The sequence below is a fragment of the Bidens hawaiensis genome, unplaced genomic scaffold (genome assembly GCF_021521415.1).
Source record: "Bidens hawaiensis isolate Kalapana, Puna unplaced genomic scaffold, B.hawaiensis_p1.1 tig00000142_1, whole genome shotgun sequence".
Lineage (NCBI taxonomy): Eukaryota > Viridiplantae > Streptophyta > Magnoliopsida > Asterales > Asteraceae > Bidens > Bidens hawaiensis.
Genome location: NW_027491019.1, coordinates 5953740 through 5978326, shown reverse-complemented (window position 1 = coordinate 5978326; position 24587 = coordinate 5953740). Strand labels below are relative to the sequence as shown.

General features: G+C 36.7%; 2 long non-coding RNA genes across 3 annotated transcripts; both read left to right on the top strand.

Moving 5' to 3' along the window:
- The first annotated feature begins 18162 nt into the window (after positions 1-18162).
- On the top strand, positions 18163-18568 carry LOC143579852 (uncharacterized). Its single transcript, XR_013143546.1, has 3 exons — positions 18163-18256; positions 18339-18378; positions 18458-18568. It is a non-coding gene; the product is annotated as an uncharacterized LOC143579852 (long non-coding RNA).
- A 2351-nt stretch (positions 18569-20919) lies between these two features.
- LOC143579749 (uncharacterized) lies at positions 20920-23314 on the top strand. Of its 2 annotated transcripts, XR_013143533.1 has the most exons (4): positions 20920-21016; positions 21115-21259; positions 21382-21483; positions 23066-23314. It is a non-coding gene; the product is annotated as an uncharacterized LOC143579749 (long non-coding RNA). The 2 variants fall into 2 exon arrangements; XR_013143522.1 differs by having other exon boundaries at positions 21115-21483.
- The last annotated feature ends 1273 nt before the right edge of the window (positions 23315-24587 follow it).

Genomic DNA, 24587 nt, shown 5'->3' with positions numbered 1-24587 from the left:
CACGACTATTTAATAATAATGTTTGAGTGGGTTTTTAAACTAATAATTAAACTTAATAATAATTAACTAATAATTACTTTAATTAACTAATAATAAAATATTAAAACCTAACCTTAATTATTATAATTATAATAAAACATAATCATTACTACTTAATTAATTAATATAAAAACTTAACCTAATTAATTTTTAAACTAATAAAAACAATTAAACACTTAGATTAACTCAGATGATGAAGATAACTACCCAGGCTAGAATCCCCAAAGTTACGGTTATTAATTAAATGGAAAACTCACGTTATGGAACTGGGATCATAAAATAGACCCTTGACAGAAAACCCGAACAAGACCCTTGAACTTCAAGAAGACGCCTATGGATTTCTAACAAGTTTTAAGACTCACCAGTTTTATTTTAAACTTCCTTACGGTTGTTTAATTGCTTATGTCTAAGTATCTATTATGATGAAAACCTACCTTACAGCACGGAATTCAAAGATAGCAAAGCAGACTTAAATAATTTAATAGACTAAGCTGACAATCAAACCTAGACGGACTCCTTACGAAGACTAAATCTAGCAATCCCGAAAAGCAAATATCTATCAACAACCTATCACCTTACAACTTTCTAGGCTGGCAGTTCACTTTTATCTATTTACTTGATTTTATTGTTTCTATGATTTTAATGCATATTAATCACATACTAGCCAAGAACACACAGTAAATGACCTAACAAAACCTTATCCTATGAAACAATCAACAAGGGCAATGTGAAACAATAAATTCAAGTAAACAAAACCAGGCAACCAAACGCATCAATTAAATCAAACTCAACAGTTTACTTAAAACATAAAATCCATAACGAAACAAAAACCAAACAAAATCAAACCGAACAATGGTTCATCACGACTTAGGTAGTTTATGGAATTTATCCTAGCATCTTAAAGTCTAAATCAAACAAAACAAATAATAATGAAAACATGGTGAAAATCTAAAGAAACGAAGAATCAAGGATGATAAAACCCGTAAAACTTCAAACGTAAACGTGTAGCTCTTCACCGGCTGTCCTCTTGCCTTCAAAATCACCACAAGACTCGTAAAATAGCTCCAATAACTCTCCAAAATCGGCTGGTGGCTTTAAGTAAAATACCTAAAACAAGGCCCAACATTAAGCAAAAACGAATTAAAAAACCCATCAGCAACCCCTAGGCGCCGCGCGACAGGAAATAGGGTATCCCTCCGCGCGGCGCGGCGTGCTTTTCTGTAACAACGTGAAAATTTCGAGTTCAAAGTATCAACTTTCCAAAGTCTAGGGACTAAAATTGCCAAAATCCTAACTTGAGGGTTAAAAATGAAAAATCTGATTTCTTGTCCCATCGCTCTACACGAAGGATAAAAGGAGAAGCCCATCGCGTACCGCAATGGAGCCTCTGAAACAACATGACATGTGTGCCACGTACCGCAATGGAGCCTCTGAAACAACGTGACATGTGTGCCACGTGGCACACGGTGGCACCACTTGCTGCCACGTGTCACCACGTGGAGCGGCGCCTGCCACGTGTCAACACGTGGCAGGTCTACGCAGTGTGTCAGCAGACCTATATCGCGGTACGCGATAGGTCTGCTCAGGGACCCATTGCGTACCGCGATGGGATCCGAAAATTCGTCTATAAATAGCTGCCATGGGGTGTTCATTTCACACATCCACAACTCAGCTCTCACTTCTCTCTAACATTTCTCTAGATCCCGACAATCATATTAATGATCTGTCTCGTAAAACGTGTTCCGATCTGTCATTTGTGTATAACGTTTCCTCGAAGTGCGTGCCACCCTCCACCACATTTAACCAAGATGGTGTTTGTTCTCAAAGTACGTGCCAACGTGTGTTGAAGATTGGCTTTCGTTGACTTGTTCGAGAAAAGAAGCGGCGCCGGAGTGCTGCTCGAGTCCCTGGGGTTTCTATACGCCACTAAGGTTAGGCGTAATAATGAATTCAATATAATTCAATATCATGTTAAAGGCTTAAGCCCTAAGTCGAGGTTATACTCGATACCTCGATAAAAGAAAAGAAAGAAAACATAACAAAGAAATGAATAAAAGAATGAATGTTGAATATTGTGATTACATATATATGTGTGTAAGTATATATGTATATATATTCTTTGTTATGAAAATATTATTTAATGAATAAAGAGCATTCTAAAATAATAAAAGAAAAAGATTACGTTTCTTAGAGAAGAAGAAACATCGGGTTTTTATTATAAACTAAAGGTTTATAATTTACTTTTAAACTAAAGGTTTTCAAGTAAAAGAAAATGAACTAAAGGTTCATCGAGGATTGAGTTAAGACTAAAGGTCTTAAGCCGGATCGTGTATCCGACTAACAAATATTTATACTCGTACTATAGGTGTGAGATAAAGAAGGGAAAGACCCTTGGATGGTGAGTGAAGCCTATCCTAAAGAGATAAGGTGAATACGCCCCCAAACTTTTAACTTGTTTTTCAAATAAGTCAAACTTGTTATATGAAATTGTTTACAAGGAACTATGTGTTCCTAAAACTGTTATAACTATGGGTATGAACCTAGCCCTTAGGCTGTGGTATACGTATGTCTGGATCCTTACATAGGTTGTATTATGCGGTGAATGGGCACATCGCACCACCCTTGGTCGTAGGACGCTCTCCTGCAGGGAGTACGACCCTATGTGTATATATACGGGTACTTAACTAAGTCGAACGCTGCGGTGTTTGCTGAGGTGACCTAGAGTAGAGGCTCTAGTTTATAATGTGTTATTTGACTTTGTTATTCCTAAGCCACGTTGGGCCGAGGCAGGCGTAGTCTTGAAGGGTAATAAAGTAAAAGAAGTTATTCTGCGTCAGCGTTTTCACCAGCGTTCGTTGCTGACGTATTTTCTTACATTTTGCAGGTGAACAAAGTTAGAGCTTGGAATGACGAAGTACTATGATATCCGATGGCTCAGATTTATTTTGTATAAACTTAATATGGTGGTTTGTAAACATAAACAAGTAATCTTTTGTTAACAACTCTAAACGGGTATTTTACAATCCCGTCTTTTGATTGTATATATAAAAGTTATCTTTTGATCCTTAAAGTTTTATAAGTCTTTCGCAAATTAACGCAACTCTGATTTAATTACAAATACGATACCAACTATTGGGTCGCACTCCTAGGCCAAAGATGGGGGTGTGACAGGTTGGTATCAGAGCCATCGATCTTAGCGAATTGGGTATCATAAAACAATACCCAAGCTTCGATCCAAGTATAGGAAATAATTGTTTATGTGTTTTAGGGATAAGATAGGCTGGTAACCTTTCTTTCCCACTCTACATTCTAAACCACCCATAATATTAGATGTCATTCAAAGCTCATATCGAAGAATTTGTACGCAAGGCGAAGGAAGCCGGAATCGCCGAACTTTACCCCGAAGACAACATGAGTAATGGATACTATGAAGCATACTTTGATCAATATGTGGAACATGACCTGACCAAACCCATGTACTATCCCGAAACTAGACACTACCCAATAGACGTTCCCGAAAGTCCACCAAAACCAAGTATGGAACCACCGAGGTACTCAAGTTACCATCCACCTACAATATCGATGTATAATCCATCCGAAGTACCGACGTACCACCCATTAGAGATCCCAACATACCAACCCTCGGAGATACCACAAGGCTACCCAACTGGATATCTACCGAATCGGTCCTCATCCGTCCTATGCATTCCTCTCCAACATACCTATCAAGGAGGAACCAAGATCCCCATCCTCTGACTGGATGAAATGCCACTCCGATCCATGCCGATGGTATAACGGAAGCTCCACTTTTAATGAAGTCAGTTCTCAACCAAACAATAATGAAGGGCCATCCTGCAAACCATAGATGAGGATAATGATGCCTTCTGAGAGTTTCCAGATGTCTCCAATAAACATTGAACACACACAAATCATGGAGGAAGATGAATCGGAAGAAGAGGAACCCGAAGAAGAGGAGGATCCCGAAGAAGAGGAGGATCCTGAAGAAGAAGAGGAACTTGAGGAACAAACTGAGGAAGAACTGGAAGAAGAGCATCCTAATAACCCAAATGAGATGTCAAGCCCAATGAAAGGATCACTCACTTCCCAAAACGCAAGCTATGGTTATGTGGATCCATATGTACAATACCTCGAGAAACTTAGGATTCGAACTTCGTCAAGCTTCCCACCATTCCAAGGAAAGATTCCTTTTGAGAGTTTCCAGATGTCTCCAATAAACATTGAACACACACAAATCATGGAGGAAGATGAATCGGAAGAAGAGGAACCCGAAGAAGAGGAGGATCCTGAAGAAGAAGAGGAACCTGAGGAAGAAACTGAGGAAGAACTGGAATAAGAGCATCCTAATAACCCAAATGAGATGTCAATCCCAATGAAAGGATCACTCACTTCCCAAAACGCAAGCTATGGTTCTGTGGATCCATATGTACAATACCTCGAGAAACTTAGGATTCGAATTTCGTCAAGCTTCCCACCATTCCAAGGAAAGATTCCATCAATCAAAGAGCAAGCTGATGAGATCCGAGAGCATAACCAAGCTGCCAAGACCTACCTCTACCTTTCATCTGACATGGACTATATTCCATATCCAGAACCGAGGAATCACTACGAGATGGTGACACTGGGTTACCGTGACCCACCTCCACATTATGGATACCCCAACATAGTCCCGCAATCGTATGAAGAGCATTTGGATCGTGCTTTACACGAAACCGATGATTGGAGGAAGAAGGTAGACGAGGAAGAAAAGAAAAAGAAGAAGGTTGGAGAAACACTCCTTCGTAAGTGCAATAAACTAACGAAGGTTGTGAATAAGTACTTGAAGAACTGAAGATGGTGGAATACGATGTGAAGCTCTGTGTGTAAAATAGTCTTGTATGTTATGTATATAAATAAAGAACGTTTGAAACATTCTCATGTAATGATAGGACAAGTTATATATATATCGTTGGAACGATATATATATAAGTATGTGTAATATGAAATATATATATCCTTGGGATATATATAACTGTATAATAAATAAAATGTGTGTTTAATAAAAGAAATGTTAAAATTTCAGACTTAATTGAAAAAGAAAAGAAATATGTTTGAACAAAGTAACAACAATGAAAACGCTTGAAAAGAGAAAGAAATGAAAGATAAAGGAAAGAACTCCGAGAACGAGAACGAGCGAGAGGAAGAAATTCCCAAAAAATACATGAATAAAATTCAAATGATGATTAAGAAAGCTATTAGAGAAGAGTCTGAGTTTAGATCTCAATCTAGACAATCCAAACATTCCCGATCTGTTAACCCTTCTGTTCATCCTTTGAAATCCGTGAAATCCCGTCCAAAACCCTCTCATGATGAGGGTAGTGTTCACGAGTCTAACACCGACGGTGGAGTTAGACGTGAGTTCAAGAAACTCAAGATAAGTGGTTGTTCTTTTAAACATTTTAAGTACTATGGGCCGAAAGAATTCCATGGTGATAAAGGAGCCATCACAACAGTGAGGTGGCTCGATGAGATGGAAACAATTGTTATCACAAGTAAGTGTTCTGAGGAAGAAAAGATCCAATACTCTGCCCTGATGTTTAAGGGAGAGACGCATGAGTGGTGGAATGCGTTATTGATGAGTAAAGGAAGAGACGTGATGTACGGCCTGATATGGGATGAGTTTAAGACCATGGTGATGGGAAAGTTTTGTCCCATGCATGAAACCGATCAAATCCAAATGAAATTCCTTAATCATAAGGTTGTAGGGACAAACCTCCGAGAGTACAATACTAAGTTTCTTGAGTATTGTCGCCTTGTTCCCCAGCTGCTTAACCCTGAATCCAGCAAAGTCACAAGATATATATGGGGACTACCACGGGAAATCCACGACATGGTGAGGTCTCACCTGCCTCAAACTGCTGACTCTGCGATGGAGTTGGCTGGTTATTTGATGGACGGCCTAGTCCGCAACAAGGAAGAGGATAAAAAGGTGACACCAACAACTGCTCAAGGAAAGACTGGAGGAGGTTCCAACTTTAGAAGCAAAGGCGTAAACCGAAACAACTCAATGCCATGCAAGACATGTAGGAGGTACCATAAGGGCCGATGCAATTTCGCCCCGTCTCCTAATGTTTGTGAATCTAGTAATCGTATGGGACATGACACTGCTAACTGTTGGAAGAAAAAGATGACTTGTTTCAATTGCAAGGAGATGGGCCATTTGAGTTTCGAGTGCCCAAAGAACAAACCCGCTGCTGGTGGTGCGGGTGGAAGTGGCAAAGACAAGAAAGGAAACGCTCGAGTTTTCATACTCGACACAAAGAAGGCTGCTGACATGCCGAAAACCATAACCGGTACGTTTCTAGTCAACGACACCTATGCTAGAGTTTTGTTTGATTCGGGTGCCAATTTAAGTTTTATAGATTATAGTTTATGTAGTCAATTAAACGAACCATTAACAAAATTAGATAAAACTCTAAGCGTCGAGACTGCTAGTGGCGAAATCGATAAGATCTCCGAAGCCCTTGAAAACGGAAAAATACTTCTAGCTGGTTATATATTACCTATTTGTTTATTACCCATGAGTCTGGCTGGTTTTGATATTTTACTTGGTATGGATTGCTTATCCGATAACCATGCCCGTACCATCTTCAATAGCAAAACCGTTGAGCTTCAAGCCCCCGATAAACGAACGATTCGAATTGAAGGGGACAAAGACGCTGGCCAAGTTAGCATAATTTCCATGATTAGGGCTAACAAATGTTTGAATCAAGGATGCCTCGCATAAATGGCCTACGTCACTGAAGAGTCTAAGCCAAAAGAAATCAAAGACGTTCCTATCGTTTCTGACTTTTCTGACGTTTTCCCTGATGAACTTCCTGGAATCCCTCCCGATCGTGAAGTAGAGTTTAGGATCGATCTTATTCCCGGTACTGCTCCGATCGCCAAAGCTCCGTATCGCTTAGCGCAAACCGAGATGAAGGAGTTAAAGAAACAACTCGATGAGTTATTAGAGAAAGGTTTCATTCTACCGAGTTCGTCACCTTGGGGAGCGCCAATTCTATTCGTCAAGAAGAAGGATGGTTCCATGCGAATGTGTATTGATTATCGTGCGTTGAACAAAGTCACAATAAAAAATCATTATCCACTCCCTCGTATCGATGACATTTTCGACCAACTTCAAGGTGCTAGCTTCTTTTCAAAAATCGATCTTCGTTCCGGCTATCACCAACTCAAAGTTCAATCCAAAGATATTCCAAAGACCGCGTTTCGAAAAAGATACGTCCGTTATGAGTTCACTGTTATGCCATTTGGACTTACTAATGCGCCGGCTGCATTCATGGATATGATGAATCGTATTTGTAAGCCGTACTTGGATAAGTTTTTTATCGTCTTCATCGACGACATACTTATTTATTCTAAGTCCAAGGCCGATCATGAAATTTATCTTCGAACGTTGCTTGAAATTCTTAGAACCGAGAAGTTGTACACCAAGTTCTCGAAATGCGAGTTCTGGTTGCACGAGGTGCAATTTCTTGGTCACATCATCAACGTTAACGGTATTCAAGTGGACCCCGCTAAGATTGAAGTTATCTCTAAGTCGGAGGTCCCGAAGTCGCCAACCGAAATCCGAAGTTTCTTAGGTTTGGCCGGCTATTACCGTAGATTCATCAAAAACTTTTCTCGTATCGCCGTTCCCCTAACTTCATTAACTCGTAAGAACATCAAGTATGAATGGGGAACGAAGCAACAAGAGGCGTTCGATGAACTTAAACAAAAACTCACCCAAGCACCTATACTGGCTTTGCCAGAAGGTACTGAGGATTTTGTTGTTTTTAGCGACGCATCACACTTGGGTTTGGGATGCGTACTAATGCAACGTAAGAAAGTAATTTCTTACGCCTCTCGACAACTCAAAGCCCAAAAGAGTTCGAGCGTTACGTCTAGAACTTCAAATTGATCTTTTTGAACAAATCAAATCCCCGCAAACTCAAGCGATCAATGAAAACCAAATCTCCGACGAAAAACGTAATGGCACCATTGACTCGTTAGTCAAAGGTGATGATGGTATCCTTAGACTCGGTAATAAGATTTGGGTACCAATCGTTGGAGGCTTGCATGAGAAAATTTTGAACGAAGCTCACAAATCTAAGTACATGATGCATCCCGGAAGCGACAAGATGTATCATAATCTTAAAGCAAATTATTGGTGGAATGGAATGAAAAAGGATGTCACTTCGCATGTTGCGAAATGTTTAACGTGTTTAAAAGTCAAGGCTGAACACCAAAAGCCTTCGGGATTGCTTCAGCAACCTGAACTTCCCATTTGGAAGTGGGAGTTAATCACTATGGATTTCATTACTAAACTCCCGAAAACGACCCGACAACATAATGCAATTTGGGTGATCGTCGATAAATTAACCAAATCTGCTCACTTCATTCCTATCAATGAATCGTACTCAATGGATAGATTAGCGCGTATCTATGTAAACACCATCGTCGCTTTGCTTGGAGTACCCGCTATCTATAATATCTGATCGAGACAGTCGTTTTACGTCTCAATTCTGGAAAAGCTTCCAACAAGCTCTTGGTACGAAGTTGAACCTTAGCACCGCTTATCATCCACAAACCGATGGGCAAAGCGAAAGGACTTTAAAAACGTTGGAAGATATGCTCCGCGCTTATGTGATCGACTTAGGTGGAAGTTGGGACGACCACTTACCCCTAATGTAATTTTCGTACAATAATAGCTATCACGCAAGTATTCAAACCGCACCATTTGAGGCGTTGTATGGAAGAAAGTGTAGAACGCCCGTGTGTTGGTCTGAAACCAGAGACAATCAATTATCTGGACCCGAGATAGTCCAAGAAACCACCGACAAGATTCTCCGAATCCGAGAACGACTTAAGACAGCACGTGATCGCTGAAAGAGTTACGCTGATGTCTGTCGTAAGCCATTAGAGTTTAATGTTGGTGACAAAGTGTTATTGTAAGTCTCGCCTTGGAAAGGCGTTGTTCGCTTCGGTAAGAAAGGAAAATTGAGTCCTCGATTCGTTGGACATTTTAAGGTACTTGAACGATTCGGCACTGTTGCATACCGTTTGCGACTGTCCGAGGAAATGCAAGGGATACACGATGTATTCCATGTTTCGAATCTGCGTAAATGCTTGACCGATGAATCTTTGGCTATGCCATTAAAAGACGTAGAAATAAATGAGAATTTAAAATTCGTAGAACGTCCAATACAAATTGAAGATTCGAAAACAAAGAAATTAAAAAGACGAACGTTGAAAATTGTGAAAGTAAAATCGGACTCGCGTAGAGGGCCCGAATATACTTGGGAACTCGAATCGGAAATGAGAAAGAAATATCCCCAACTATTCTTGTAAAACAATCTCGAGGACGAGATTTGTTTAAAGGTGGGGAGGATGTAACAACGTGAAAATTTCGAGTTCAAAGTATCAAATTTCCAAAGTTAAGGGACTAAAATTGCCAAAATTCAAACTTGAGGGTTAAAAATGAAAAATCTGATTTCTTTTTCAATTGCGCTACACGATGGACAAAAAGAGAAGCCCATCGCGTACCGCGTTGGAGCTTCTAACACAACGTGACACGTGTGCCACATGGCACACGGTGGCACCACCTGCTGCCACGTGTCGCCACATGGAGCGGCGCCTGCCACGTGTCAACACGTGGCAGGTCTACGCAGTTCGTCAGTAGACCTATATCGCGGTACGCGATAGGTCTGCTCGGGGACCCATCGCGTACCGCGATGGGATCTGAAAATTCGTCTATAAATAGCAGCCATGGGGTGTTCATTTCGCACATCCACAACTCAGCTCTCACTTCTCTCTAACATCTCTCTAGATCCCAACAATCATATTAACGATCCATCTCGTAAAACGTGTTCCGATATGTCGTTTGTGTATAACGTTTCCTCGAAGTGCGTGCCACCCTCCACCCACATTTGACCAAGATGGTGTTTGTTCTCAAAGTACGTGTCAACGTGTGTTGAAGATTGGCTTTCGTTGACTTGTTCGAGAAAAGAAGCGGCGCTGGAGTGCTGCTCGAGTCCCTAGGGTTTCTATACGCCACTAAGGTTAGGCGTAATAATGAATTCAATATAATTCAATATCATATTAAAGGCTTAAGCCCTAAGTCGAGGTTATACTCGATACCTCGATAAAAGAAAAGAAAGAAAACATAACAAAGAAATGAATAAAAGAATGAATGTTGAATATTGTGATTACATATATATGTGTGTAAGTATATATGTATATATATTCTTTGTTATGAAAATATTATTTAATGAATAAAGAGTATTCTTAAATAATAAAAGAAAAAGATTATGTTTGTTAGAGAAGAAGAAACGTCGAGTTTTTATTATAAACTAAAGGTTTATAATTTACTTTTAAACTAAAGGTTTTCAAGTAAAAGAAAATGAACTAAAGGTTCATCGAGGATTGAGTATAGACTAAAGGTTTTAAGCCGGATCGTGTATCCGACTAACAAATATTTATACTCGTACTATAGGTGCGAGATAAAGAAAGGAAAGACCCTTGGATGGTGAGTGAAGCCGATCCTAAAGAGATAAGGTGAATATGCCCCCCAAACTTTTAAACTTGTTTTTCAAATAAGCCAAACTTGTTATATGAAATTGTTTACAAGGAACTATGTGTTCCTAAAACCGTTATAACTATGGGTATGAACCTAGCCCTCAGGCTGTGGTATACATATGTCTGGATCCATACATAGGTGGTATTATGCGGTGAATGGGCACATCGCACCACCCTTGGTCGTAGGACGCTCTCCTGCAGGGAGTACGACCTTATGTGTATATTTACGGGCACTTAACTAAGTCGAACGCTGCGGTGTTTGCTAAGGTGACCTAGAGTAGAGTCTCTAGTTTATAATATGTTATTTGACTTTGTTATTCCTAAGCCACGTTGGGCTGAGGCAGGCGTAGTCTCTAGGGGTAATAAAGTAAAAGAAGTTATTTTGCGTCAGCGTGTTCACCAGCATTCATTGCATGCGTATTTTCTTACATTTTGTAGGTGAACAAAGTTAGAGCTTGGAATGACGAAGTACTATGATATCCGATGGCTCGGATTTATTTTGTATAAACTTAATATGGTGGTTTGTAAACATAAACAAGTAATCTTTAGTTAACAACTCTAAACGGGTGTTTTACAATCCTGTCTTTTAATTGTATATATAAAAGTTATATTTTGATCCTTAAAGTTTTATAAGTCTTCCGCAAATTAACGCAACTCTGATTTAATTACAAATACGATACCAACTATTGGGTCGCACTCCTAGGCCTAAGATGGGGGTGTGACATTTTCCATGGGGTCGGTCTGACCAGTTCTCTATTCTGACCCTTTCTGACGCGTTCCGGATCTCCGTTTCGGCTCGTTTTAGCTCGTTTTTCGCCCCTTTTAATCAAGATGAAATCCCGGAACCTACGACACACAAAAACGTTACTAGTATACAAATATTGACTAAAAACGAACAAAAACAATTAAAATATTGAGTAAAATAAACAAGGGAAACATATATATTTAGCATTATATCAAATATCCCCACACTTATTCTTTTTTTCGTCCCTGAAAAAGTTTGATGCAGTTGGATCAGAATCGGAATATTACAGTCTAACAAACATATAGGTTAATTTTTAAAGATCAGAAAAACGCAAAAACCGCGATCACCGATATTGTTGTCCACTTAAACCCATGCCTTAATCTTTACCGAGACAAATATGATCCGACAATAATAGTTCTCAGTGGTTTACACAATTAAGACCCGCTTATTTTCAGCTTTTACCGGACCAGACCACCCCAATTTGACTTAAACCTCAAAATTAGAAGATTTAAAACTTTTTTGTTGCTCAATTTTTTCTGAATAGTTAAGACGATCAAGGGTATTGTTTATCCATCTAAATTTAAGCATCAAAGTCTACCAAGCAACCATTAGATATGATTAAGGTTCAATTAATTTATAGCTAGTGTTCCCCAAAACATGACATACCCCCGTTATCAAGCAATACACCGAACCATTATCATAGGTGAGTATGCAAAATTTCATCTATAGGGCTTACATGTGGCGTGTCCCTTGTGGTCCGTTTCTTAATGGTAATGAGACGCAAGCAAGGGGACCCCACATGGCTAACAGCGTGGATGATCAAGTCTGTAGTGCACTTGTACTTTTGTACTTTTTGTGATCATGTTTAAAGACTTAAGTGGCAGAAAACTGCGGGTTTGCTCTTTTTTAGCTTTATTTTAAATATTCACAACCCCATTTGGAATTGTGAATACCCAGATGAACATACTGCATACAGACCCATGGTCTCCAGACCCGGGACATCCCATCAATACAAGATTTAAGGTTATAAAACCATACGCCAATGATGTGTAAAACACTAAAGCTAGCAGTTTAAGATTTATATCACAGGCTACATGGCATACTCTAACGTTAAACATACTCAAGCATCATATGATAACATATTCAATTTTTTAAAACTTTTTAAACTTTATAATATCTCCACTTTTCATACCAAGAATTGAGGCTTGAGTATGGCCCGACCTTTCATTACTTATTTTTCACGGACAAAATGTTTTACCCACAAGAGATTTCCGACCCATTTTATCAAATTGCCCTTTCATTTTCAAGGCTGAGCCTACCGACACATCCCAAGTTAAGTGCGTTTTCTTTTATTTATCTCATATTATTAGTAGTTTGAAAAACCAATTTCCGATAAATATCATCATCTCCCACTTTAACGCAAAAAACTAGATTCAAGGGACATTTTTAAAGCATTTTTTCAATTTTTTTTATTTTTCAAACAAAAACTCAATTTAAACTATGACTCAAATATCCTATCCCCACACTAAAATTTTGCATTGTCCTCAATGCAAGGATAAGGACGACATAAAATAAAAATAAAACTATAATAAAGTCGGACTACAAAAAAAAACTAAAAATCTAAAAATAAAAACAAAATGAAAAATTAATAAGTTAGATAATGGAGAAGACTTAGCTGGTAATATGCGCATGAAACATGATGCCAAAGTCTTCTTCCATGAATGTCCTCCAACTACGAACGTGCTCAGCAAATGGTAACTCCTTCTCACACACACGAACATAAGCGGTAAAACAAAACAAACTTATCTAAAGATGTATCTTATCAAACTGATAGATATTATGCAATTAAAGTACTTCAACAACCCACAAAATATATAAAACTTGAATAATCACGAGCAAATAAATACATACAAAGTATATGGCTCCACTGCAACTCCATCCCCACACTTGTTTGTTTCATTATATTCTTCCTTGGGGATCGTCTCTCTAGCTCATACAATCTTCAAACTAGCAAAACTTAAAAACGCAAAAACAAAGAAGAACTACAAAAACTACGTTAGTGACTCGATTAAATATACAAACTCAGCGAAACCTCCCCACACTTGAACTTAATCAGGAGGTTTCTCCTTGATCTGGACCCTATTTAACCAGTTTAGTTCCACCCGGAATTTATCAAACAGTAATATATCAATGATGGAACCGCCAAATATTAATTTAGAATTAAAAATCAGTAACGGGTCAGACCACCTATATTTAAACTTACCTGGCAAGAGTCGAATGCGTTGTAAGTATCGAGAAGACTGGTCGTGTTTGACATTTAATGGCTTTTTCACTCCCGTAGACCATCTCCTAAAATATACACAAGTTCGGTTTTCAGTTAATTTCTCATCCTCGACCTTCTCTCGTGGTTTTAATTCCCGATAAGCATTCAAAACACAGTCCACGGGCCGGCAATAGTGTTCTTCCTCTAACACCACATCCTCATCTACACTGTCCTCTACAAGTAGGGCCTCGAAAAACGCAACATCCTCATTAACGTCCAATATGTCTCCCCCGTCATAATCCGACAATCCATACAACTCTAGATTCAGGAATTCATCTTCCTCGTTAAGCTCATTATCAACCTTAACCATATCCTCAACACCAAACATTAGCTCAAGTGAATCTACCAAATCCATTTCATCCTCTATCTCTTCTTTCTTCATTAACGACATCTGATAAGCAGCCCACTCTTCTTCGTTTATCTCATCATCAGAGTCACTCCAAAAATCAATAATAACATGTGAAACCGGAGGTGGGACTTCAACATCCACTTTTGTCTCCGTTACTTGAATGATTTCCTCATCTGACTGCTCAACATATTCCAAGGATCTCAACCTCTCCATTTCATCTTCTTCATCCAGTATCTTAGAAATTTCTTCTACTTGACGTTGGAGATCTGTAATAATATCCTGGTGATTTTTGAAGATGGTATCATGCTCAACGAACATCTTTTGGGTATCTGTAGCCATGTATTGGACCAACATCTTTTCTATCTTACCCATAGCAGCTACATCCTCAAGAAAATTGATCATAGCACTGCTCCTGGTTTTGCTGAGGTTGCTGATACGGATTATCAAAATAATACGGAAAAGGTCCCTGTGAAAAATTTTACACCGGTTGCACAAAAGGGTTAGCATAATGATGTGCCAAACACCCCACATATTGTGGACATATAAGCGTAAAATGGGGTCCGCCACAAATCTCACACATATTTACGACTCAAAAGAAATAAAAGACACGGACAAATAGACTCCTACGACTCAAAACAAAAACAAACACAAATAGCACGTATATAGCAAGCAAGTCTAATCAAAGCTAACAACGCAATTTCCAAGAGTCCCCGGCAACGGCGCCAAAAAACTTGATGTGCTAAAAGTAGTTATAATATTATTAACTAAAATTACGCTAATCTAGACATTAAGTAATAATTCTAGACTCTTAACTTAACTAAAACTACTAACCGGCAAGTGAACCGGTCGACTCTAGTACAGCTAAGTAATTCCGGATATCGAACCCACGAGACTCTTTAAATTACAAAACTAGCATATTAGACTCAACTACAAGACACGACTATTTAATAATACTGTTTGAGGGGGTTTTTAAACTAATAATTAAACTTAATAATAATAATTAACTAATAATTACTTTAATTAACTAATAATAAAACTAATAATAAAATATTAAAACCTAACCCTAATTATTATAATAATAATAAAACATAATCATTACTACTTAATTAATTAATATAAAAACTTAACCTAATTAATTTTTAAACTAATAAAAACAATTAAACGCTTAGATTAAATCAGATGATGAAGATAACTACCCAGGCCAGAATCCCCAAAGTTACGGTTATTAATTAAATGGAAAACTCACGTTATGGAACTGGGATCATAAAATAGACCCTTGACAGAAAACCCGAACAGGACCCTTGAACTTCAAGAAGACGCCTATGGATTTCTAACAAGTTTTAAGACTCACCAGTTTTATATTAAACTTCCTTACGGTTGTTTAATTGCTTATGTCTAAGTATCTTTTATGATGAAAACCTACCTTACAGCGCGGAATTCAAAGATAGCAAAGCAGGCTCAATTAATTTAATAGACTAAGCTGACAATCAAACCTAGATGGACTCCTTACGAAGACTAAATCTAGCAATCCCGAAAAGCAAATATCTATCAACAACCTACCACCTTACAGCTTTCTAGGCTGGCAGTTCACTTTTATATATTTACTTGATTTTATTGTTTCTATGATTTTAATGCATATTAATCACATACTAGCCAAGAACACACAGTAAATGACCTAACAAAACCTTATCCTATGAAACAATCAACAAGGGCAATGTGAAACAATAAATTCAAGTAAACAAAACCAAGCAATCATACGCATCAATTAAATCAAACTCAACAGTTTACTTAAAACATAAAATCCATAACGAAACGAAAACCAAACAAAATCAAACCGAACAATGGTTCATCACGACCTAGGTAGTTTATGGAATTTAGCCTAGCATCTTAAAGTCTAAATCAAACAAAACAAATAATAATGAAAACATGGTGAAAATATAAAGAATCGAAGAATCAAGGATGATAAAACCCGTAAAACTTCAAACGTAAACGTGTAGCTCTTCACCGGATGTCCTCTTGCCTTCAAAATCACCACAAGACTCGTAAAATAGCTCCAAGAACTCTCCAAAATCGGCTGGTGGCTTTCAGGTTATGTCAGGTTTAAGTTAAAGGTGTTTAAATACCCAAAACAAGGCCCAACATTAAGCAAAAACGAATTAAAAAACCCATCAACAACCCCTAGGCGCCGTGCGACGGGAAATAAGGTACCCCTCCGCGCAACGCAGCGTGCTTTTCCATGGGGGCCGGTTTGACCCGCCTGGTCTGACCGGTTCTCTGTTCTGACCCTTTCTGACGCGTTCCGGATCTCCGTTTCGGCTCGTTTTAGCTCGCTTTTCGCCCTTTTTAATCAAGATGAAATCCCGGAACCTACGACACACAAAAACGTTAGTAGTATACAAATCTTGACTAAAAACGAACAAAAACAATTAAAATATTAAATAAAATAAACGAGGGAAACATATATATTTAGCATTATATCAACACCTCCTCTGGATCTCGGCGAACGTAAGCCTCCTGTTTAATTGTACTATCTTCACGTCCAAGACCTGTTTTAGATCATTCGCTGGCCGCGGGTTCCTTCTAGCCGTCCACCCGCAATTCATCATAATGGGAGGTAATCAATTCATGAATCAAGGTCTTATTAATCTGTATTATAATAGCCCTAACAGTAATTGTACATTCATATCGCGGATTTATCGATTTTGAAATTAGGGTTCATATCAGTTTAGGGCATTGGCCGTTTCGAGTTGTAATAAACAGTTTTCATTTATTACTCAAATGTCAAGCTAGTGCAGATGGCGTGGCCTATGTGCGTAGTCCTCGTAGATCCAGCCTCTGGCGCGGGTTCGAGTCTCGGCCAAGCCCTTTTGTTTTGATTTTTGTTTAATCAATTGTTATCTAATAATATTTAATCAATAATTAATACTATAAATGTTATAAAATCATAAATACTTTATATTTTGTCAAACTGACAATGTTACTTGTGTTTTTCCCGAATCTATATTACACTATAATAACGCCCTGCTTGCGGTGCGCGCATATAATGCATATATGTGTGAACCCTCGGGTGGGCAAAAGTAAAATTGCACTAATTTTGACGTTATTTTACTAATCTCGTGAAAATAACGTTAAAAGTGGCGGAAGGTTAATCAGGCATCATGTGGTGGCGTTGATAGTCGAATGACAAGGGCACATGCACCGATCAGCCGGTGTCCCGATGATTGAGTGCTATGTGCCTTATGTCCTAGGCTTGATGCAAAACTACTATCAAGCCGGGGGTCTCACCGGAAGCAGCCTCTCTATCCCTATGGGATAGAGGTAAGACTGTCTATATCTTACCCTCCTCAGACCCGACCATAGCATTGCTATTGGTGGGATATACTGAGTACGATGATGATGATATATTACACTATAATACATACGGATAACTTTTCAAATTCCCAAGCCGTAATATTAAATTCCCTAACCTCCGGCTTCCAACTCGGACCATCGTCACGGCCGGCCACATCAATACAACCCTCGACTTCAATTAAATACCTCATTAATCTCTCCGGTAAGCGTCTCGTTCAATTGATTTATCCCCCTCTCCGTATAATCGTCTTTTCACGTCCCCTAATTAATGATGGGTTTTAACTGTAACATCATCGTACATTCAATTGGGCAATTTAAAGACCTCCTGATTGAATCCCCGCTTCTTCACAGTAGTTGTTTTCGATTTGGTTCATATAGTTTCAACAACATGTCGCCCTAATCGATTATCTGCTTCTTAATTCCCTAATCTCAGCAAATATTTATGTTTTTGATTGATTTAATTGTCTCAAGCCACATGAAAATTTATTCTGATTACATATATTCGTGTCGAAATCATTTGATAACAGCTAGGGTAAGCATTTTTATGCTTTCAATTTTCAAACTGATGCCTGTTGGTTTCTAATTTGGTGAATTTCAGTATCTATATAGTGAACTTTTTGTTGCTTATTCACATGCAGGGTTATTTCAAAAACTCTTGTACCTATACTCTCTCTAATTTATAAATGATGAGCAATTAAAAAAATCAATTAAGCATACTTTTTACAAATCTTGCTAGATATATGGTGAAATCGTTGAAGATGATGCATTGTGACAGATACACACAAAAGGAAAGCTGACATGACACTAGAAGCTGATGCGTTTATTGCACTTCCTTGTATTTTTATAATTATGTTCAAATTTTATGACTTTTGAACATAAAATTCGTATTCAAATATTGATGGCGTTGGTGTTTTCAGGAGGTTATGGAACCATGGAGGAACTCGTGAATTGTTCCAGGTTATATTATTACATTTTTAATGGGTCAAACACATATAATTGATTACTCAATTTGTGGTTAAATTTGATGAATTTGTAGGTATTAGTTGAAGGCAATGCATGCTCGAGATCCATGGTGCTCAACAGACTGTCATTCCTAAATGCGCTCAATGCTCCCCTGGTTCGATTATTATTATTATTATTATTATTATTATTATTATTATTATTATTATTATTGTTACTCTAAAAGTAAAATTGCACTAATTTTAACGTTATTTTACTAATACCCCCCTCAGACCCTACCATAGCTCGCCCTGCTTGCGGTGCGCGCATATAATGTATATATGTGTGAACCCTCGGGTGGGCAAAAGTAAAATTGCACTAATTTTAACGTTATTTTACTAATCTCGTGAAAATAACGTTAAAAGTGGCAGAAGGTTAATCAGGCATCATGTGGTGGCGTTGATAGCCGAAAGACAATGGTACATGCACCAATCAGCCGGTGTCCCGATGATTGAGTGCTATGTGCCTTATGTCCAAGGCTTGATGCAAAACTACTATTGAGCCGGGGGTCTCATCGAAAGCAGCCTCTCTATCCCTATGGGGTAGGGGTAAGGCTGTCTACATCTTACCCTCCTCATACCCTACCATAGCTTGGCTATTGGTGAGATATACTGAGTACGATGATGATGATGATGATTGTTACTCTTTGGGGTATTTAATTAGGTTAATTTTTTTAATCGGAATGAAGACTGTGATTTGATTACTTTTTTTCTAGATAGCTCAACTTGATTTTAATCTTTGTGGTAATTTGACTCATATGCTAATCGATCTACCCTTTGTAAGGATTTAGGTTAATATTCATATGGTGTAACCGACCCGCGGCACTCGTGAGCTCCTCGAGATTGGCTCGCAAGAGTAAACCTTAAACGAAGTCTAGCTCGAGCATAAATATAAGCATGTTTACTAAACGAGTCTGAGCCCGGGCTTTAATTAATCGGAAGAGAGACTTAGATTTAATTATAATTTTTTATGGACTGAGTTCAACTTGATTGTTTAATCCATATGTGGTAATTTACTAATGTTGCTGTAGTCAGATCTGTTTACTAAACGAGTCTGAGCCCAAGCTTTAATTAATCGGAAGAGAGACTTAGATTTAATTATAATTTTTTATGGACTGAGTTCAACTTGATTGTTTAATCCATATGTGGTAATCTTTAAATACTATTAAAGTAATACAATGTGGACACATGACCTTCTTCTAGGCTGTCCACATGTGCAATCCAGTCAACATGTTTCCATTCTCATGTGCTCTAATATTCTGCCATGTGTCATGTTGATCATACACCCAAAAAACTTATTTAAACCTTAAGATTTTCCACCCAAATCATTTTAATCTCTCTCTCTCTCTCGGTTTACTAACTCCACCATCCACCATTTTCTATATTCCGGTAATATAGATCGGGATTAATCGTTTTCCGGTAAGGTTATATATTATAATCTAATGGCCAACAATGTTATATGATTTTCCGGCAAGGTAATATCTTTTTCCGGTAAGGTTTTCCGATATGATTTTATATTTATTTTAATTGTTATATGATTTTGTAATGATTACTTTAGGTTGTATATCAAAATTCAAGATTGTATTGATATTTTGAAGTTATGACGGTTTTCCGGTAAAGTTTCCGGTAAGATTTTTGTACCAAATTCAACGTTTTCCGGTAAGTTTATATATTATACTCTAATGGCCAACAATGTTATATGATTTTCCGGCAAGGTAATATCTTTTTCCGGTAAGGTTTTCCGATATGATTTTATATTTATTTTAATTGTTATATGATTTTGTAACGATCTCTTTAGGTTGATGATGGTTTAATATGAAAGAACATGTTTATGTCTTTTGTTGATTTTTTTGGTTGTTTGATGTACATTAACTTATTGTAACTTTTAACTTTTAATATCTAGAACATGTAAATGGTTAACGTTTTGGTCCGAAAGTTTGAAGAAGTTTTGTGTTGCTTAAAAAATGTTGTTTAAATTTATTATGTTTATTGACATGTTTTTCCACCCGTGTGTAACACGGGCTATACCCTAGTTTACTAATGTTGCTGTAGTCAGATCTGCATGTTGTATTTTTATAGTTTTAGCCAAATAAAATGTCATCTTTTTCTTTACACCAGTTCTCATTCAAAATTACAATCAAGGAGATGCCTTCATTCTATTTTTGACATTTAGTAATTTTCTTGGCAATCTTGAAACATGATTTTTGTTATACACTACACATGAAATTTAACATAAAGATGATATTTTAATTGCATGATACACTGATTCTTTTCATTTCAAAAAATTATATTTGTGTTGGTTATGTAGTCTTTCATATTCTTAATCATATGTCATAATTTGGCACATGCCAAGTTGAATTTCTGCCCTAACTGGTTAATTTTAGAAGCATACATACAGTTATTCAGATGTACATAGCACTTCAATATTAATATTCAATTTTTTGACCCGATAGTGTCCTTGGAAAAGGCGGTTTTTGACAGGCTTTTAAAGGGTGATTGATGAACAAACACTTCAAGCTGCAAAAGCCCAATTCTACATTGAACAAATCTAATCTTACTTCTGTTGTTCACCAGCTACTTTGTTCAATGGTCACACGGTAAATATGCACAATGCCTTTTTTTGGTCATACATACAGTTATTCAGATGTACATAGCACTTCAATATTAATATTCATTCAATTTTTTGACCCGATAGTGTCCTTGGCGAAGGCGGTTTTTGATAGGCTTTTAAAGGGTGGATTGATGAACAAACACTTCAAGCAAGATTTGCCCAATTCTACATTTAACAAATCTAATCTTACTTCTATTGTTCACCAGCTACTTTGTTCAATGGTCACACGGTAAATATGCACAATGCCTTTTTTTTGGTTCTGTAAATATTTTTTATGCTTCTAATTACATAGACTGCTTTATTTGTTTACTTCTAGACGGGTTGTTATTAGACACTTACGTTTGGTTTCAGGATACAAAATATAAAAGTGCAAAGTGTGCATTCAAGACAGAACAATAACTTTTGGATTGCAGTCTGAGTTACAAGAAATTTATATTTTTGAAAGAGATGCAGGTGTGTTGTTTATACTTTATATACTCTTGGATGCATCTATATTCCATTTAAATTTGTCTTTCGTGTTAGTGCATTAGTGATTAAAACGGGTCGTTTTAAAAATGTGTCAGTTTTGTATGGGTGAAAACAGGTTCTGGTTCAGGTCGAAATGGGTAGTTTTACAAATATGTTTGTTTGATTTGGGTCAAAACTAAAAACAGATATTTTAAAAATATAACTTTCTGGTTCAGGTCAAAATGAGTTATTTTCAAAAAAAGTATGCATTTTATTTGGGTCAAAATAGGTTATATTTAAATATATATATATTAGGCTCGTAAAAAACCGGGTTTGGCCTGAAACTGATTGTTAAAATGGAACAATATGGTATGGGTAATGATCTATACGTTAAAGTTAATGGCGTGCATATTAATATAGGTAAATAATATTTTTGATTTTGTCGTCGTTTTGGAATTGAAAACTGTTCGGGGACTGGTTTGAAAATCCAGTATTTAAGGTCTATTTTTTTTGTTGACGCCAACTAATCTAATTTCCAAGTCCTCCGGTTTGTGCATTTTTTTCTGTTTCGAGTCTTAACGAGCTCTTTTATTACAAAAATTTTATTTTTAGTTTGGTATCGCATCGATTTGGTTTAGTTTGTCATATTTTTAGTTTTGGTTTGGTTTTAGTTATCTTAATTTTTGGTATTATTTTTATTTGATTTTTTCCATTTTTTTCGTTTTGGTTTAACTTTTTATGGTTTAATTTGGTTTGGGTCAAAATAGGTTATATTTAAATATATGTATATATATATATATATATATTATATATATATATATATATATATATATATATTAGGCTCGTAAAAAACCGGGTTCGGCCTGAAACTGATTGTTAAAATGAATCAATATGGTATGGGTAATGATCTATACGTTAAAGTTAATGGCGTGCATATTAATATAGGTAAATAATATTTTTGGTTTTGTCGTCGTTTTGGAATTGAAAACCGTTCGGGGACTGGTTTGAAAATCCAGTATTTAAGTTCTGTTTTTTTTGTTAGACGCCAACTCATCTAATTTCCAAGTCCTCCGGTGTGTGCATTTTTTTTCTGTTTCAAGTCTAAACGAGCTCTTTATTACAAAAAAATTATTTTCAGTTTCGTATCGCATCGATTTGGTTTAGTTTGTCACAGTTTTGGTTTGATTTTAGTTATCTTAATTTTTGGTATTATTTTTATTTGATTTTTTCCATTTTTTTCGTTTTGGTTTAACTTTTTATGGTTTTGTTACAGTAAGGTCTATTCGTTGCGGTTTTTTTGGTTTTGCGTATTTCAGTTTTGTTTCAATTTGGTTATTGTTTGGTTTTTGCTTTCAGTTCGGTTTTCATATCTTAGTCTCATTTCAGTTTGGTTTCAGTTTATTTGGTTGTTCAAGTTTGGTTTTTGGTTTCATTTACGTTTGGTTAGACAAAGGATCGTATTAAAACCATGGTGTTCGAGTCATTACACAGTTGTACCATAACGGGTCGACAATGTGTCGGTCAAATGTCTGCGAAGGTGATACCTAGATTTGCATTCTCTTTTCATTGTTTTTTTTTTCATATTTAGGTTGTAATATTCTACAATAGGAACGTGAACAATTTCACCAAGTTGATGATGAATATAGGGCTAGGGAAATTGAAAAGGAAACTGATATGCGTAAGGTAATGGTGATTATGTTTTCTTATTCTTAATTTATCTGTTAATCTTGTTTTATTTATTTCATGATCTTCAATGAATTAGGACAAATTTGTTTGCGGGTTGAGAAAATGAAGGAAATTGCAAAGCAAAATGCTAACGAAGAGAGAAGTGGGTCAGAATCTGAGTTGATAATCTTGTAATATACTGTACACTTGTTCTTTGTATATTTCTTTATACGAGGTTGTTAGAAACCGGTGCTTCCATTGATTATATATAATGCATACATTTTTAAAATTCATTTCTATGGCGAATTCTTTTGTTTTAGCTTGACCTATCGTTGAATGTGGAGAAACTGCAACAATTATGGAATTATGGTACATCGGAATCCAGATATTAACAAAGCAAGATTTGTAGTGTAGATTACCTAATTTTTTGGCTCATAAACGAACTGAATGAAAAAATTGTTAGGGATGGGATCATATTGAGGGGACGAGATCATAACCGAGAATGTTACATAGTTAGGGGACAGGATCATATTGAGGGATTTAAAATTGTTGTACGTTATGATGTTTGATGCATTTTGACTTGCTGCACTTAATCTTTCTATGCATATCATAACACGAAGTCCTCTTAAATTGGGTTCTTACTTGTTAGATATTATTATTGCTAGCCAGGATTAGTAAATCTATATTTTAATTTAAGATCATATGGCTTTCTTAGTGTGAATAGAACCATTCTCTCCTATAATTTAATCCACATCAGTTAGTTTATGAGCAAAGCCGATTCGGGTTGTAGCCAGTTTATAAAGAAAAAATGACAAGCTTACAATGGCCATGTTAATGTTGCTATACAAATTTCTTATCTTACGTTTCAAAAACTATATCCACTACAAATTTTGCGATACCAAATGCCGATAACATAACAGACTAACGCCCTGCTAACCTAATTTTTCTTGCATCCCCGCCTCAGCGCGCGGGCACATTTACTAGTCTTATTAGATATATATACTTGTTGAACCACTTAAGAATTAATTTATTTATTTAATATATATGCAAATGGTTAAATTAATTTATAAACTTATTATAATAGATATTAGATATGAAATAAATGTTACTTTTATTAAAACCGTCACCTTAGAATTTATGTCTCTCGGCAAATCTCATTAAAAACTTTTGTTTATATATATATATATATATGTACGTTTGTATTATAAGTATATTTAATAATAGTAAACCTAATTATTTTATTGAAACCCGACACTTTGATTCACGTTTTGTCATCTTGAACGTCGTTATAAACTTACTTGTATTTGTTTTATATTTAAATAAATACATTCATGTATATATGTATGTATATCTAAGGCCCCGTTACCGGTGCCTCACTTTGGACGTTGGATTAATCATAAACGTAGTTTTAAATATCATAGTTAATTAAAACATTCGCAGAATAT